This window comes from Electrophorus electricus, chromosome 5 (assembly GCF_041902795.1).
Source record: "Electrophorus electricus isolate QZ-2024a chromosome 5, ASM4190279v1, whole genome shotgun sequence".
In the NCBI taxonomy this organism is placed as follows: domain Eukaryota; kingdom Metazoa; phylum Chordata; class Actinopteri; order Gymnotiformes; family Gymnotidae; genus Electrophorus; species Electrophorus electricus.
The window spans coordinates 24,646,429-24,665,346 of record NC_137501.1 but is presented as its reverse complement, the minus strand read 5'-3'; the positions used below and the strand labels follow the sequence as shown (position 1 = coordinate 24,665,346).

The 18,918-nt window shown below is 38.6% G+C and overlaps 1 pseudogene; it reads right to left on the bottom strand.

Moving 5' to 3' along the window:
• Positions 1-2,431: 2,431 nt before the first annotated feature.
• Positions 2,432-9,773, bottom strand: LOC113586665 (opsin-5-like; annotated as a pseudogene).
• Positions 9,774-18,918: the final 9,145 nt, after the last annotated feature.

The following is an 18,918-nucleotide window of genomic DNA, read 5'->3' as shown; positions in this document are numbered from 1 at the left end:
ATCACTATCTGTAACCCTGGAGTATCATCACTATCTGTAACCCTTGAGTATCATCACCATCTATAACCATGAAGATCATCACTATCTGTAAAAATGAGAATCATCACTATCTGTAACCATGAGGATCATCACCATCTGTAACCATGAGGATCATCACCATCGGTAACCATGAGGATCATCACCATCTGTAACCATGAAGATCATCACTATCTGTAACCCTTGAGTATCATCACCATCTGTAACCATGAAGATCATCACTATCTGTAACCCTTGAGTATCATCACCATCTGTAACCATGAAGATCATCACTATCTGTAACCCTTGAGTATTATCACCATCTATAAACATGAAGATCACTATCTGTAACCCTTGAGTACCTTCACCATCTGTAATCATGAGGCTCATCACTATCTGTAACCATGAGGATCATCACCATCTGTAACCCTGAGTATCATCACCATCTATAACCCTGAGGATCATCACTATCTGTAATCCTTGAGTATCATCACCATCTATAACCCTGAGGATCATCAGGGTAATTGTGACCTCAGGCAGCTATATCACATGGGTTCATTCCATATGTAGCACCTCACTGCTTCCCCATCTGACTGGAGGCTCTCCACTTGGTGCTCACTGCATACTAGGACAAGAGGGTTCTCAAGGAGCACTAGCGGTTCCCTTTTGGGTGTGGGGACTGCATACCATTTTAACGGTCTTAAGGACCTCAGTAAAAGGGCACATTGTACAGGTGATTATGACCATAGCCAAGGGCAGAGAGCGCAAAAGAAACTAAAGAGGGTGAATATTCCATAACTGAGGTAATTGTCAACAATCTGCTGGTTACACCAGAATGTAGATGTGACATTTTTGTTAAAGAGCTCAATTCATAGTATACACCATTAAGATACTGTAATTGCTTTTCATGCACCGTATGCTGGAGTCTACATCCCGTAAATCCAGTGCATAGTAGCACAAGCCAACATGGTTCTCTTTCCTTGCTATGCTTTTTTCCTTGCAGAAATAGCAGCACAAGCACAATTACCAATATCATTTAGGCATGCACTAGCATACAAAGTAGCATAATTAGCATTTGCTTGGAAATGTTGGCTGTTTTAAGTGGTTGAGGTAAATCTAAAAATTTACCCATGGGCAAGCACACCAACCTCTAAATACAGCAGCCTCTAAGCTGCAATATGCCCTGGCTTTCAAAGGACCTATTCTATTTCAGTTGATTGCAAGACTGATAAGGAATTTTATTCCTTGTTTGAGAGCTCTGTCTTGGTACCATCTAATATAGCTCAAAGACTCAAACGAATGATAATAATTAAATAAATAAAATATGCATCCAGGACACAAAATATTACAATATCAGAAGAATTCAGGGTCATCTTATGTCATGTGGCATCTAATTGTCACAGGACGTTCCCCCCCACGAGTCATATGGTATGGCCTGCTGTGTGCAGGGGGGTTCACCGTCATTAGTAGCCATGCCCTCTGTGATTGCACACATCTGCATGGGGTTTACCATCATGTGTTTTGTCTGTCTATGTGAACCTCTGCTAGTGTGTGCATCATGTTGGTCATTGTTTGTTGATGTATGTAAAACGTTTGTGTAGCCAGTGTTAAGTCATGTCCGTTGTTAATGTTGTGTGTGAGTGCCATCGTTATAGTATGTGTTCTATGTTAATAAATGTACATCACTGTTGAGGAAGTCTGTACATCCTGCTCCACACCCATCAGCACTCAGGCCAGCAGCAACATTACACTAATGCTATTTTATTATTAGTGATAATAAGGATCACTTACTGAGGCTTCACTGAAAATACAACATTGCAAAGGACACTTGGAGAAAAATGGTCCATAGAAAATCATTTTGTGCTGTGTAATGGTACATTACTGTCATGATGGCCTACAGAAAATGGTAAAGTGCTTGCACACAGAGATAAAGAACTTGAAACCATTGTACCTGAAGGTTCTACCTGGCATGTGCCTGGAGCAGACAGAACTGCTTTAGAGAACTGAGGATTTTATTAACATAAGCAAGCCCAGGTCAAAGTGCAGTGTAACTGTTGTGACCTCAAATGTTGGATCTCAGTTGTAGGGTTCAATGAACACTGAGGTGTTAAGTAAATTTTTGCAAAAGTTCGAGTTCAGTTTTTCCAAAACAGCTGAAGTGCAACTTCAAAGAGAAAAAAAAATGAAGCTGCCTTTCGAAGTCTGTCACTTTCATACTCTGTTGAATCAGAAGCTTTGTGAAGGCGGATGTCAAAGTGCCCCTTGCTGAGTTGGGGCAGTGTGCTAAGAAGGCTGTTAACCCCCGAGTTTTTGTCTTCTGTCAGCAGTTCCACCTTGGACTGATTAACCTCTCCCTGTGGGGGGCTAATTGACACCAGCTCAGCTTTGGGCTTGGACGATGTCAAGCACAGGAGGCTTATGGCATCTTGGGCCTGCTAGAGCCTGGCACCAGGTGGGTGACTTCCCAGCGGAACTTGGAGCTCACGGCAAGGTATATGAATGGGTTGTAAAATCAAGCGGACTTGGCCCAGAGGCAGGTGAAGAGACGGACCTCATTGGGCATGTGCCGGCCCCAGGCCGAGTGTATGCACATTATGGCATAGGGAGACCAGGCCAGGATGAAGGCTGTGCTGATGGCTATAGAAACCTGCAGTTAGATGTACAGGAGATAGAGATGGCAAAGTTAACAATTAAAAATGGTTTGGTGAAATCATTTTTTGCAGAAATGCAGAAAAAATTGCTATAGCCTGCACAGCACCGAGCTTGTGTTATATTTACCATGTTGCATGTATTAATCTTGCCACATTATGCTGATATATGTCTTCATCTAGTTTATCCTTATATGGTTGTTTTTTTTTGACTGCAACTTGAACAATTAAAAAGTCTCACTTTTCTATTAAATTAATCACAGAGACATGAAATGTTATGAGGTGGGAATTACTGTCATCTTCTGTTGCTTTATTGTAACTGTTTGCTACTATAAGAGCTTGCATGTGGCAGCCTGAGCTAAAGGTTTACTAAGAGCACGAACAGCTGTGAGATCGTGGGGGGAGGGGGTGTTTGTGCTGCCTACAATGATGTCCTCACCATATGATGCCAGACCCCCTGCTCATCAAACAACTTTAAATTCTGTTTGGACTGGAAAGGGCTCTTTTATTTTATTGCATCTCCTTTGTATACACTAATGCTAGTTTTTGATTAGTCTTTGGTCAGTGCATGCTTGTGTTTTCCCCATTTTGGATACCAGGGTTTGAAATTAAACCCTTGTGAATGACTCATTTGAGCTTGGCTCCAGGAAATGATAGCCCTGCGCTGTCCCACCCAACTCTGCTGAAGGAAGTTGATTACTCATGAATAACACCAAGAAATCTGTGATCATTTTCAGTGTAATCATTTTCATAGCTGCTATCTGTAATCATCTTCATGGCTTCTATCACAGTCTCTTGAATATCTGTCTCTTGAATATCCATGCATGATGTCTACAGCTGGGACCCAATAAATGTGACAGTATGTTACTTGCCCTTTCACAAAGTTATATTTGTAGTCTGTATTTCATAGGAATTCAGTACATCAGATGTACAGTGTAGGGTGATGTTGGCAAACACCTACCCTGGTCATGTCTCTCTCCACGCTCCTTTGCCTTTCAGAGAAGTAGCCATTAACCAACATGGCATTCCTGCTCTTAACCGTGTTTATGGTGGATATGTAGGTAGAGAACATGACCAGAGCAGGGATAATGAAGCAGGAAGTGAGGATAAAGGTAAGGAATTATTTGTATGTGGTGGAGCAGTTGGCTTTGAACCAGTCCACATCACATGTGCCATAACCACGGTCTGTGGAGTAATATCATGGTGAGTTGGTGCATATACTATTCTATTCTATTCTATTCTATTCTTACAATAGAATACAGGGTTTCCCTGAGTGTTCATGAGTGATATCTGATAACCCATGTATATTTAAAGACATATAGGCAAAATTCCATAATTTCTTCTCTCACATAATGAATGATTAATGCTTGATAACAGTAAGCATAACCTGTATAAATGCACACTGTGATTCAAGGACTGATGCACATGCATATATGTATAAAATATATGCTAATTTCAGCCTCATGGATGCAGTTCAGATTAGTGCATTTGAATTGAATGCGTGCAACTGTGTAACCGCCCAAACCCAGCAGCGTGGCCATGGACCAGAAAAGTGTTCCCTTCCATATGAAGATAATGGATATGAGGATAGTGCTCCTACTCACACTGTATCCTGTGAAAGCACATCATAGAGAAGATGAGTCATCACGCTCAACGGACTATCAGAATCCAGACTAGGTTTCACATAATCTAAAAGATGTGAAAAATTACTTATCAGGGGGGCTCATTTAAAAGTGCAAGAACAGCTGTAGTGATAGAAGAGACTAGAAAACCAGAACATCCCATAGAGGTCTATTGCCAAGGTATGCAACCGAACTTCTTGTTACAAATATAGAAATACTAGTGTTGTTACAAATGCACAAGAAAAATGCCTGTGGGTAGATGCACCAATGTAATCATTTATCAAACAAAGTGAAACACAGATGGAAGAAGGTTAAAGTACAGCATTCTTGCAGTTATAAATGTCACACTGTGGCATTTTAGGAACAATAAACTGTTCTCAGCATAACCACCCATGCAAACCTTTGCCAATGAAAAGAAGCACTGTTGACACAGCACATATTACACTGTGTAAGGAACAACAAAAAAAAATTAATTGATGTTATTTGATGTTGGTGCACCCTAATTTCTGACTTATAAAATAGTCACATATAATAGAAATTTGGTATACTGCAGGTGTCTATAACCGGTGTGTCTGTTAAAGATAACTTTCAGACAGAACATGCTCAGGTGTTTGAGCAACTGTAACATGTACTGCCTAACTCCAACTAAAGTGAATTGCATTACCTTAACTCCAAGGCCCTGCCAGAGCATCCAAACTGTCATACTTTACTACATACTGTCAAGCACTGTAACTACATGCCTATTATATTTGTTTCAGTGTAATTACTGAAATAAATACTCTGACTTTTTAACTTACTAAACTCTTAGTAAACTAAGAGTTTAGTAAGTTAAAAAGTCAGAGTATTTATTTCAGTAATTACACTGAAACAAATATAATAGGCATGTAGTTACAGTGCTTGACAGTATGTAGTAAACTAAGAGTTTAGTAGGTTAAAAAAGCAAAATCTTTTTTTTTTTTTTTTTTTTACAATATACACAAGTTGGAGAGCATTTAATTCATTTTAAAGAGCTTATCTTTAGAGATGGATACTCTCTATAACTCTGTAAGATTAGCAAAATAGTGTATTTTCCTTGTAGGCAGATTTAGTTTTATTTGGACTCTAAGGTAAACTAACCTTATTTCTTCACTCTTTTTACCTTTATTTGCATGATATTCTTTGAGGTATCTGGTAACCCTGATAGCAGTAAGGGTGTTGATACTGGACAGACCAAAGAGTAGGGTTAGAAAACCATTCACCTAAAGGGGGAGTGGGGGAGGGGTTAGAAAAAGATAGAGATTATATTCCAGTTGGTCAGTGGTCACACTAAGTAACCGCCACCTCCTGGCCAGCTAATTATGAACAAGGCCCTAATGAAGGCAGGGGCCACATCTGTCTTTTAGATCTCAGTTCTGTCTGCTCCACTTGCAGGCTTTGCTTGTTTTCCATCTCGGTCAGATATCCCAAAACACCAGTCTCAGCACTTCCCCTAGTTTACCCGGAGTGAATGTCCTTATGTGTCTCTTAGTCTTTGCTGCATCATAACATGGCTTTGTCCCAAAAACCTGTTGCTGTTGCCATTCCACACAGCTGCTACTCATCGCTGCTGCCACTTCACTTCACTCCACAGCACTGCATGTTGTACTGGCCCTGAGAGCTCTCAAACTTCTGTTAAATGTTAACCTCCTTATTTCATCCTCAACCTTACAGCCTACAGCCTACAAAAAAATCCAAAACCTGAAGCAAGATGATCGTAATTTGTTATTGTAATATATGCAAATGTATGTACATTTAATAAGGGATATGTTGCTTCAAGTTAGTACATAACTCGGAAAGGCAATGGTACATAAACATTCATATTCCACCAAGTGTATATTTGGATTAGCATGCAAGACTAGAATCCTGTTGACTCATACTTGAACTTGCCAGTAGAGTCTTGGCTTAAAAATGCCCAATATTGACTTGGCTAATAGAGACCTGGCTTTAAAATAATATAAGCTTGTTTAACTCAGCAGACATGGAAATGTTTAGCAAAAGATGAATAAAGAAGTATTTTCACAGAACAAGAATGGGATATTTTATGTATTTTTTAGTTGCAAACACACATTTCCAGCCATTTCTAAGGAAAGGGTACAAGCTATTCTTCCCTGTCCCATCAGAGTTCACAGAGATGTTCATGTCCTGTCATGCTGACGTAGTAATCTGTTAATGCTTTTCACATGCCTAACCTTCTCCCTCCTTCTTATTCTCCCTCACTTGTTCACTCCTCATGCCTCTGGCCTCTGAAACTCACCAATCCACTCCTCCCACCACCATGTCATCGCATCCTTCTCTCTCTCCCTTGACTCCTTCTCGGTAGGGTGTAGGGTGCATGTGCATAGGGAGCTTCTGTAGAATGAGGTTTGCTCTTGAACACAGCACCCCAGGGATCAAATGACTGGGAGATGAGCTAATGCCATGTCTGGAATAAAGATAGATTCTCTGGGCCACAGGAGCTTCTATAGGCACTCTTATCTCCATACATCTAAAACAAGGGAGGGTGTTGGCCTGTTATTGTTTGGCAAGGATGTTTTTCTAAGGCTCCACATGGACACCTCACATACAGAGGCTAGGACAGGGAGATTTTATATTGCCTACTGTCCTGGAACATATGAAAATAAGCAGAGCAAATTCCAAGCCAAGGATTAGGAAAATGCAGACAATTGTTCTAATATGCCAAGTCTTGCCTTTGATGGAAATCATATAGACATGATAGTTTGTGGTTATTAAAGACAAAGTGCTATTTAAATGTAGCCCAATAAAGGTTTCCAAGGTGGCTTTTTCATGAAGCAAAAAGAACATATGGTAACTGACTGTAACTGTACAATTTAGTAAAATTTTGTGAAAGAATAATTTGGTAGGCTAGTGTGTGGCAAAAAAAAAGCAAGGGAAAAAAAAGCAAGAACAGCTTTGTGGTTAGCTCGTGGTAGAGGCCCTACCCTCAAGTTCAATGCCACATTGTATATATAACTGACAGCATGTACTCGTGACCTGTTCTTCATTCTTCACTTACATAAAGCTTCCTTTAAAAACAGGAACCTTAACTTCTCCCTGTTCAAATCCCCAAAATGTTTGTCTTTAGCAGTCAGAAGTTTTACTGAATACCAGTGATCAAGGATATTGGCTCAAGGATATTTACCAACCAAGCCTTCCAAGCACTTCTTGCAAGATGTGCACAAAGCAGCCACTTGAAATGCCCCTTCAAACATTTGGCAGGCACAACAATATCTTATAAATGCAGATTAGTACACAGTTTTTCTATAGTTGTCAGTTATGTTACGACTGTTATGTTTTGCTTAATATGTTTGGAAAACACAGCATATTTTAGTTTTAAAACTAAATCACCATACCAAAGCAAATCACAAGGTTCTTTGAGTTTGTCTGGCATGGTGAGTTGCTACTAGTTCTTTCTAATGGCTTGAACTATTCTTTGACTGGTTTAGGAGCCTTAGCAGCTATGCGTGTGTGTGTGTGTGTGTGTGTGTGTGTGTGTGTGTGTGTGTGTGTGTGTGTGTGTGTGTGTGTGTGTTTGTGTGTGCGTGTGCGTGCTGGATCTTAATTTGCAGTTAATCTCTCTGCTGAAGAAAAAAAGCAGTGCATGCTTTTTGTTCATGCAAGCACTAACTTGTATTTAAAGAATTCTAAGACGTTATTTTAAGGTTTTAGCAAAAAGTGGTACTTCAGTAATATAATTGGGTTTGTTGACATCTATGACTTATTTTGGCAGAGCTCTATATTTTACAAGAGATATGGCATTCATCCTAATTCTCATGGATGTGTGGTGCACACTAAAAATCTAAAATAATAAAATAGAGAACATCACATTTTAATTCTAGTTCTGAATCTAGAATTAATATCAGTGACTGGGGGTCCCTCATATCCAAAATAACATCCAAAAAAGATATATGCTAACCCTACATGATGCTGAGAAAGTAGTATAAGCTTCCCTTAGTAGTACAAGCTTCCCTACCCCTCTACATTAAACTACTGCAGTGTGTGACCTTCCCTGCTCTTTCTTTTAATAGGTTTCATATTTAAATAAGAATCCAGTGCTAAATCCACAGTCTTACATTTGACATTTACCCCTTTAATAGCCTAGATCTGACATAGTTTTCTGATCTCTGTAAGCATTATAGTCCATCCAAACACTTTGCTCATCTGAGGCAGTCTTACTGTTGATCCCTGGGATCACTTCCAACTTGGTGGAAGATACTTATTTTGCTTTTATAGGGCTTCTAACCTCTGTAATGTTGTTTCTTAAAGTATTAGGACTGCAAGATCTATAGGTGTTTTTTCATTTGTGTTCAATGTAGCCAGGGCTATTCGTAGTTTGTTGGGCCTTTTATTTTGTTTGAATTAATTTTATTTTATATTTCAGAACTTATAGTCATTTTATTTCATTAGTATATATTTTATATAGGAATTATTATTATTATTATTATTATTATTATTATTATTATTATTATTATTATTATTACATTGACAAATCATCCATCCTTGTTTTAAGTAAAACCTATATACCTGAAAACAGATATCATATAAAAGAATGATCAGTACATATGAAATGATCAGTAATATATGTTTTTCCATATACCAGAGGCTTATATTAAAATGTCATACCTGGCAAGTCCAGATCCATGTGATGACATATCTGTGATGACATATCTCTGAAAATTCTGAATATTTTCACAATCCCTTGGGAGTATCCAAACACAGCTATAGCTGCATCTGTGATGGCAAGGTTTAACATCAACAAATCTGTAGGCTGAAGGATGAGTCTCTGCTTGTGAAGGACCAATATCACAATACCATTCCCAACAAAAGAGAAATACCTGTAACAAAATGCATGCAAACTCATTGACAGGATTGACCCCAAAAAACAATTTTGCATTAGTCCTTATTGTTAGTGATTAGTCCAATGAAACTGCTGTTCAATGCATACAAAAGGTACAGTAAAAAGGGCTAATATTATAATATCACTCAATAATATGCCTTGATTCGTAATTGTTCTTACTTTTAAAAATATTACAATGCCGGGTTGTAATGCATAATTGCTGACTTTACTATTACATTTCATATTCACTGTAAAAGATATTCATACAAGTCAAGTTGTAAGACTCAGATATCTGAAATGTGAAACCAGTGATCAATGAAGGATCATGTTCTGAGGAAAATAATGAAACAGTACTAGAAATCAGTGTAAAAATGATCTCATTACATTTTTGTATGCAACCTCTTTATCTAACAAGCTTTTTTAGCAAGAGGTGTAGTCAATTGGCAATACTAGTTTAACAACCACAAATTCAGCATTATAAAATCACAGCAATATAAGATTCTACCCACACAAAACCAGTAGATAAACTCCAACAAATATCTCGCCTTGCTCAGAAAGTGCTGCTTTGGTTCTGACAGTACTAAAATTGTTATTCTGCCAAGACACATTGAGTAATTTTACTGCATGCAGAGTCATATTTATGTTCATTTTCTCTGTTGCATATTAGATACACCTCATGTAAAAAAATTCTTTTGAGACGCCACACAAAGTGACCAAGCAAATCTTTACCCAGCAGCACCATGTGCTTAATCCAAGTTTTGTCTTACTTCTACAACTGATGGATTTACTACACAGGTCTGACAAGGGAATTTTGTAAAAAAAATTTAAAAAATTAAAAAAAACTTGAATAACTTCATGCTTACTTAGATTTGCATTAGGTAAGGTACTGATGAAACAAATACAGGCAAATTATGAAATTTCTAGATTATGGAATTATTGAAATTATGGAATTTCAATGACAAATACATGACTAATTAGGACTGTCCATGGTGCTGAAACAAGGAATTTAAAAATTCTGAAATGCAGGATTAATTTGAAGGTTAAACAAGAAATACATGAGATATGAAAACAAATTTGACAATATAACAAAAACCAAGAGACCAATATAATGTCTTCATAAATGCATACATTTTTTGTAGAATGTGTGTGTGTGTGTGTGTGTGTAGTTGCACACTTTTGAAAGGATCTGACTAACCAATGTTAAGACACTTTATTAATATTCAGAAATTCCAGCCTTCTGAAAAGAAAATGTGAAGTTTTTAATGATACTCACAACAAGGAAGAACACCATGGATCATTGACAATGCTATAGCATAATCAAACATTAATAGAAGTTGCTTGTGATTGCTATGAAAGTATTGCCTGAACCTGCCATGGTTTATGTTCTAGTCATTTGAATAATGGACATAATGTTTTCTTGTACAACTGGACCCCATCTTGAATGGTAACAATTTGCATGGGACCGTTATAAAAAACTGAAACAATTTCTGCCCTGCCCTAGTGAACCACCAAATTAAGGTGAAGATCTGCCTCTCCTGAGATCAGGTTTTGTATTCCTTAACTATTTCCTCTCAGCCTGAGGCAAGAAGTGCTGCCCCTAGAAGAAATGCTTCTGAATTATCTCTCGATGAGACTTAGCTTGCCATGACAAAACCTACATATCAAAACTCATAAAAACAGGTCTTGATATCTTTAATCATTTTGTAAATACAGTCATAAACATAAATGATTAAACACTGGCATCGTTCATGCTAACATACTATTTGTTTTGATGGAAAAGTAGAACATTACATAGGGAATAGGGGTTATTTTCAAGGATGGCAGATGGAGCTAATCTGTTAGCTCAGCTCAAAGCAGCATGTTCTCAACCTGGTCTGCATTAGCCTTGCCCGTCTTTTTGTGCCCCTACCCCTTCCCATACTCAAAACTGTATCGCTCTGTGAGGCAAACACTCTTTCTTCACCTAGCCCTCCCCCACCAGGGGTAACTGGAGACTGCTAGCAGCCTTGGAGTTCACAGTACGCACCTTGTTTTTCTGTGTGGGTTTAAGCCACAGACCAGATCCCCCAGCTCTCCGAATGTGGCGGGAAAGGCCACTCGCCGTTTCCGGTCCTCATTATCAACCCTCCTTTTGAGCTCTGCTGAGAGAGCCAGTACTGTGGATGAAACCCCAGACTGTGCAAACATATATATATATATATATATATATATATATATATATATATATATATATATATATATATATATATATATATATACACACATACACACACACACACATGTATGTTTGTGTGTGTGTTTTGATGGAGAAGGAAAGAATTATATATACATATATACCCATCTGGTCTTTAATATGGCTTTTTGGGTGCTTTTCATGCTGATCACATGACACCTGCTGTCCAAAACCATCTGTAGGCTTTCTCTACAGTGTCTGCAATATATGCTATAGATTTCATCTCTACAGAGATTCCAAGTGCTACATACAATGTACTATGTCATGCAGAGAAATCCCTTGGCCATCCAGACTTGTCTGTGGCAGTAGCTTACTAGAGCTTTATACTTTTCTGTTCTTCTGTGTGATGACCTTTTTCCATACAAGCTTCCCACAGTATCACGCTTGGGATGACATGATGTCATCCTGGTTCCTGGTCTTGTTACATAAAAGTAATTTAATAACTATTTCCACTGAATCTACACATAATAACACACTTACTTTACTTTAGGGAACAGCATCATACAAACTGCCTGTGAAAGAATTTAAGGAGGTGAATCAAACTTTCTAACTCTTCTGTGAGCACATGATGACTTTTGGAAATAAGAGCAGCTAGCTAAAGGTGATTTGTTTGTGTGTGAGGGAGACAAGTTTTTTCTTGTGGAGGTAACTGGCTCTTAAAGTCGCTAAGCATATGAACAGGATTATGAACTGATTATGAGCTGTGAAACCCTTAGAAACTTATGGGTGCATCAACTTGCCACACTCAACAGGGAATAGAAGGGTTAGTCTACAGTGTCAGGTTACATAGGAATTAATCTTACTCATAAAAAGGTGTCCAGAAAATTCATTTGAGGTCTGTGTTATGGAAGATTTTTAAAGTTTGCCTGCATACTAGAAGCTTTTTCTTGGACTTTTGTTATTGAGGAGTTCTGACAGCAGGTGAATGGTCCTTTCATAAAGCATAATTTCATCTGTTGCAAATTCTACTCACATGTGACATGACTCATTGTCATTCAGCAGCAATAATTGTAACATCTAAGACAATTGTCTTACTATAATGCTCTGTGGAGCACCTGTCATGACAGAAACAGATGGAACACAGTTTTCCAACTGAAAGGCTCTTCGAATAAAACCTCAGCGGGAAATGAGGGCATATGCCTTACAATATCTCTATTAATATCACAATATCTCTATTCTCTTACACAGGTGCGTCAAACGTCTTTTGAAAGGTGGGAGTTGGACATGCAGTCAAATCTCACGGTACACGCATCCTGTTCAGAGGTCTGAGGGCAGCACAGATTAACTCAGAGGCTCAAGGTCTTTGGCTTTGGACCACATGTAAATATTTGTATGGGCAGCTCCTTTCAGGTGGCAATTTTTTTTCCCCTGACTACGGATTTATTTAAGCAGGTAACTTATGTAAGTACCTATTTAGGAGAATATTAACACTTTTTTTCTAAGGAAGCACCATTCCATCCACTATGCACATTTAATTTAAAATCCATTCCAGATGTTTAAGGCTCATTAGATCAAAAGTATAATTAATCCAAGTTAAGGCCACAAACCCGTGGTGCTTTTGCAGCCTCATAACCAGAAAGCATTTTCACACTATACAAGGCTGTCTTCTAGTCCAGCTCAACTGTAATAGCAAAACTCAACCTGTGGTAAGAAACTATACGACCACTGATCCAAGTTCTCTTTTAATCCAACGAGGGGTAATACTTGCAGGAGACTTGTAAAAAGGTCATAAGGCATCAGTGCACAGGGATTTGGAACACACTTGAGAATCCTAAAGAAACGTGCTGTGTGAATGTACAAATAGGGGTTAGAAAAGGGCTAACACAAACTTAACAGAAAATGGCATTGCAACAGCAACCTAAAGGTGTTTCTTTATTACTGTTGTTTGTAATAATGTGGTTGGTAAGTATATGTTAAAGGTTTAGACACTAATGTTGCCACAAGTTATATAAGATGTAGATCCAATCAGTCAGCACCAGGAGGGTTGACAGTGCATGTCAATCTGTTGAGATATCCTCTACAGCAAACGCTGTAATAACTGTAAGAGCTAGTCTCACTAATGACGCTTGGGAAGAAGGATATTTAGGAGTTTGCATACCAAATTCTGCACTTACAGGATTTAGTTAAGAGGAAAAGCTAAAGTTTGTGTGTCAGGGGCAGGCTTTCTGCCCTGTGCTATGAGTGAATTTGCATTTGTATTTTGGTGTTTGTGTGTGGAGGAGGGGTACACCAGTGCAAATTTACCTGTTATGGTAAAAGGGGAAGCCAGGCAGGGCCCAACATGGATAGATAATCCAGTAAGATCTATTATTTGGCAGGCTTTGTCTGAGAGAGGTTTGGGGCCTCCACCTGGACCTCTTGTAATCGCTGATCCAAAGGGGATTAATAATATGAGATACCTCCCTGGACTGCCAAAACCGCAGCTGTGAAATGTTATCTTAAATGGACTGTCAGAATCTCCTCTGCCCTCTTGGGTACTGCTGCCCTTTATTTATCCCTTTTAATTTTGTAATTTTTTAATCACAACCATGGGGTTATAAGCCTTTATTATACCACATTTAACTGTCTTGCATCTTCCTTTCAGTACTGAGAATACAGTACTCCTAAAGTGTGTATTATTCTGTGGCTGTTTGAAGTACAGTACATCTTTGCATTCCATTTGGATGCTATTGTAAGTCATTGTAAACCATTAAGTATGTATAATTGCATAATTAATTAAACTACCTTCACCTCTTTCTGAAATGCCAGTCAAGCAGCACTATTTAGCACCATGAACACAGAAGATAGGCAGGCCTTGCGTTAGTGTCATCCAAATATCACTTACACTCTCGTGCACCTGTGTTCCCATAAAATTGTTTATTAAGAGTAAAAAGAAGTTCTTTTCTTCTTACATTCTCAAGTGTGTGCTTGCCTGTAGGTAATATCCTGGTCCTGCAAAGAACTGTGACTTCTACTGTTAAACACTGTCACTGAGAATGAACTTCAGCCCAGGGATAATGCTGATGTACCATTTCAGTTCAAGTTTGCCCTGGGCCCTAGATGTTGGAAGTGCACCTCCAGGGTGTCTGTGGACAGTGCAGAGGAACTCCCTGAACATGTGAGCCTCTTTAGAACAGTTAGCTCACTGCACCTGATTCAAGAGAGAAGACAGCTCCTACCTCAAACCCATGTCTGGGCTAATGAATACAAAACTGCCTCAGTCAGAGTATACTAACTCAGAGTATACAACACAGTGGAAGTTTTGGAAGCATAGCAGAACAGTGATAGTAGTCTATAATCAAGGACATGTATTTGTGTAGTTGACTTATTCTTAGACATTATGGCTATGTTCACATTGCCAGGATGAAGAAATTCAAATCCAATTTTTTGCCTTTTTTCTTCTGAACCTGATTGCGTACAGCTAACGAATTGTTTGCTATCCTCCAGAGCGATGCATATAAGAGCTACTATTAGGTTCATTTTGTTAGTTTTAATACCATGACAAAAAAAAATTATTGGTAATACAGGTTACTTTTGCAAAAACATATCACTGTGTGCATGCATCCCATTTTGGAAGACAGATGTGTTCCCATTACGCACAGTTACCGGTCACTTGTGAATGTGAATCATCAGACAGTCAATTCCTATCTGAGCAAAAAATTTCAGAATTGAACAATGTAACTTGTAATGAAAAACGTAGCCTAAAAGCATTACTAATATACACTTTGCCTAGAAGAGAGATGTTTTAAACGCCATAGCTTGAATCACCATTTAAACAACAGAATACTTAGCAAAAGGCACCACAGAGTTTCCCAGTTGAACTGCATTGTACAATAGGATCATCATAGAATGAGCTCATAAGTACCATAATAATGTGTACAATAAAATGACTGTTTATTGAAAACTTGTATGTCTTTCCCATCACCTATTCTGAGCAATTATATTACCTACCACTAGCCATATGCAACATAATAAATTTATGTTCTGTTTCCAAGAATGCATATTTATGCCTGAATATAATATACCTTCCAGGGAAGGGTTTGTAGTGGTGCTTTTGGATCTACTGTAAATATTCCCTTGACATTCTGAAAAAAAAAACAAATAAACAAACCAAAAAAACCCACTTTTGTCCTATCATTTTATTAGCAATTTGTAACTACAGGAGACTTAAGATTATCACATAAATGTTCTCCTTATCCACTTAGTGCTACCTGTATCTACTCCAAACTGCATTATCTCCAAATGGGTTGTCATTCTCCTGAAGTAATGTAGTGATTTATAATGCCAATGTTAATAATAGAGTTCCGAATGGTACACAGCAGAAAAGACAAGTTTGAAGGGTGAGGAAAAGGTAAGAATGTTTCATGGCAGGCGAAACTATAATTATAAGATATGTTCTTAAATGCAAAAAATATCCTAAGTGCTCAGGAAATGCCTGCTGGCTATTATAGGGAGGATAATGGGTGTAAAGTTGCAGGCTGCTACAATCTCGTCTGTGAAGCATTTTGCATGTTGTCTAACTCATTTGTGGCTGCAAACCACTTTGTATGTAGTTTAACCAAAATTTACTGCCTTGAGGCAAGTTCACATGTTCAGGGTTCTCTATGCACCCCTGTTTTCCCCCCATTTTCTTTTTCCTCAGTTTGGACAGAGCACTTTCAACCATTTCACTGCGAGTTATACTGTGCATGACAAAGGATGTGACAAATAAACCAAACTTGAACTTGAACTTGAACATGTGTTTGTCTCACCTGATCATACACAGCCCTAATTACACAGGGTGACTTTATATTGACTATTCCTAGGGTACCTTTACAATAAGGTGTCAAATAGTAATTAGACTTAAAGTGTAATTAGACATGTATGATACTTAATTACTTTGAATAACTATTCTCCCATTTTTTGACACTCATGATAGATTTGATGAAGATTTGAGAAAAGGATGCACATTTTATTTAGACAGAATGACTATGACATGTATGTACACATTTGTGTATGTTTTTGAGGCATTTATATCTCCCCCTAGTCACTCTATTTTTAGTTTTCATTGGATCTTGTCTCTAAAGAGACTGCATTTACACAACCCATAATGCTTTTACGAGAGCCAGTTTCTTTTTCCTTCTCTCACTCTCCCTCTCTCTCAAAAGGAGTGCTCTGTTCATAGGGTCATGTGATAGGAATTGTGTCCCTCCTCCGGTTCAGTGGCTCTGACAGCCGTAGCCAGGAGGTCCAGGGTCAGCGAGTCTCAGCCTCAGCTCTTACTCTATTAAGAGTGTGACATAGTAGGCAAACTGGGCCCCAGTGCTGGAAATACTTTAGAGAGTGCCGTACTGTTTTGTCAAATATCTGACTGGATGTAGTTGTTACATAAGCTTTTGAGTGATTATGTTGCTATATCTTTGCAAATGAACATGTATATGGCTTTGATTAAATCTGGATACCTTACAAATCCAAATATGCATAACATCATAATTTAATGGAAAAACAAAACTTAAATTAAAAAGCAAACCATAATCACTTCTTGTTCACTGTTAAGATAGAGGAATAAGTAGATATATTTAATTACATTGTCAAAATAGGCACAAAACACTTTAATGTTCGCCTTTTACCATCTTACTGAGATCTGTGAGATTTTTCTCTCAATAGACATCAAATCAGGAGATTACCACTGCAACAAGCAACATGAGATTACCATTGCAACAGTACCGATTAACATAGAGATTCATAGAGATTCATATAAAATTCATAGTCATCTTATGTTCCTGTGCATCCTAGAAAGCCTTGATATGAACATGCTTTAATATCCTCCTCTATGGGGCATAAACAAGTGCCTGCCAATTGTTGCCAAGCATCTTCTGTGTTTTTCCTTTAGGCTAGCAGCACAGATGGCCACACACATTATATGGCAAATGAAACAGTGCCTGCTTGTAAGCAGTCCGATTTTTCGCTCAGATCGGATCTGGATGCGCCAGTAGCTAATGTATGTGTTGCATTTTGCCCTGGAGGTTGGCAAACAGTTCTTCAGCTGTACACGAGCAGGTCAAGGAGGTGAAAAATGCCAGACATGTAGCATTCGCTATATTCACAGCCGCTGTTGTCACTGCTGTTGTTCTCCCTTGTTGTTTTGCAGCACTGTTGCTGATGGTGCATGAATTCTGATTTGACCCTTCCTATTCACGTCACATACCCATGAAATGGATATGCAGGAGTGCTCCCAGGGATTTTGGGTCCCATGAAAAGATTATCACATTAGGCTCCACCACCTAATAACCTAATAATTGCTTAGGACCCCTGTCAGTCACAGGCCCTTAGAAGCTTCCTAAAAAACCCCATACAGCATCCCTCAGGATGCGTATCTGTTCTAGGACCTGCGACAGCCCGAGTGCCGCAGGGCAAGGAGCAGAATTATCAAACAGATGTATCAAAATGAAGACAGACATTTATTATACATGATGAAACACCACAGCTTATGGCACTCACATAAATATATAACAGCATGATATTAACAAACACAAGGAACACAAGAGCAAAAGCACACAAACACTAACACTTACATGAACATGGTACAGAAAATGAACATGATACGTGATACAAAAAATGACCGACATCGAACTACACATACACAGGGGTTTAAATACGTAGATAGATGAAATAAAGAACCACATATGAAAGTATCTGAAATAATACATAAGTATCTCAAATCTGATTTGAAAAGAACGGATTTGTGTCCACACAACCTTGAAAAAAAATCAGATGTCAATTAAGGCAAAAAACATTGGTAATGTGAATGTAGTTTATATGTCAGTCATTTTATATAACATCATGGTGGCAGCATAGAGGGAGTGAGATGCCAGTGCTGTTGAGGAGTTCAGGCATTGGGAGAGCAAGACAGGTACCTGTAGGCTTGATGCATGTCAGAACAGAACAAGGCACAAGTAGAAAATGGAAAAGCATTACCAGGACCACTTCATGACAAAGATCTTTTTTCACATGAGTTTAACACAATATTTAGTACAGGGTTGCCTGATGAATCAAAAACAAAAACAAAAACTCCAGATCTTTGGAAATAGCCCAGTTGGTCTGTGCTTTAGTATTTTGACCACTCTTCTAACATTAGTCTTATCCAGGAATTTAAATCAAACTCTTCATGCTTCAGAGACCTTGAAAGTAAATGCAAAACATTGATGACAGAGCAGCCAATCTCTTAATTTGGCTCTCCTGATGTGACAGCCCATGTACCGCAGGGCGCGGAGCAGGAGGGATAGACTCCCTCGACTTTGACAGACGTTTATTGACACAATGTTTACAACGACAGCACTCACACGTAACATATACGTTTAACAATAATACACGTAGGACTAGCAACACAAACAAACAATGACCAGCACACAGAAACAGGGGTTTAAATACACAGACACACAGCATTAAACCAGGTGCAGGTGTGTGCCATCATGGGGTCGTGGTTACAAACAATATAACGTCACTTCCACTGCACGTGGTGGGCCATATCACGTGACCAGTGGCAAGGGGAGCGTTCTGTGACAGAACCCCCTCCCAAAGGGCACGGCT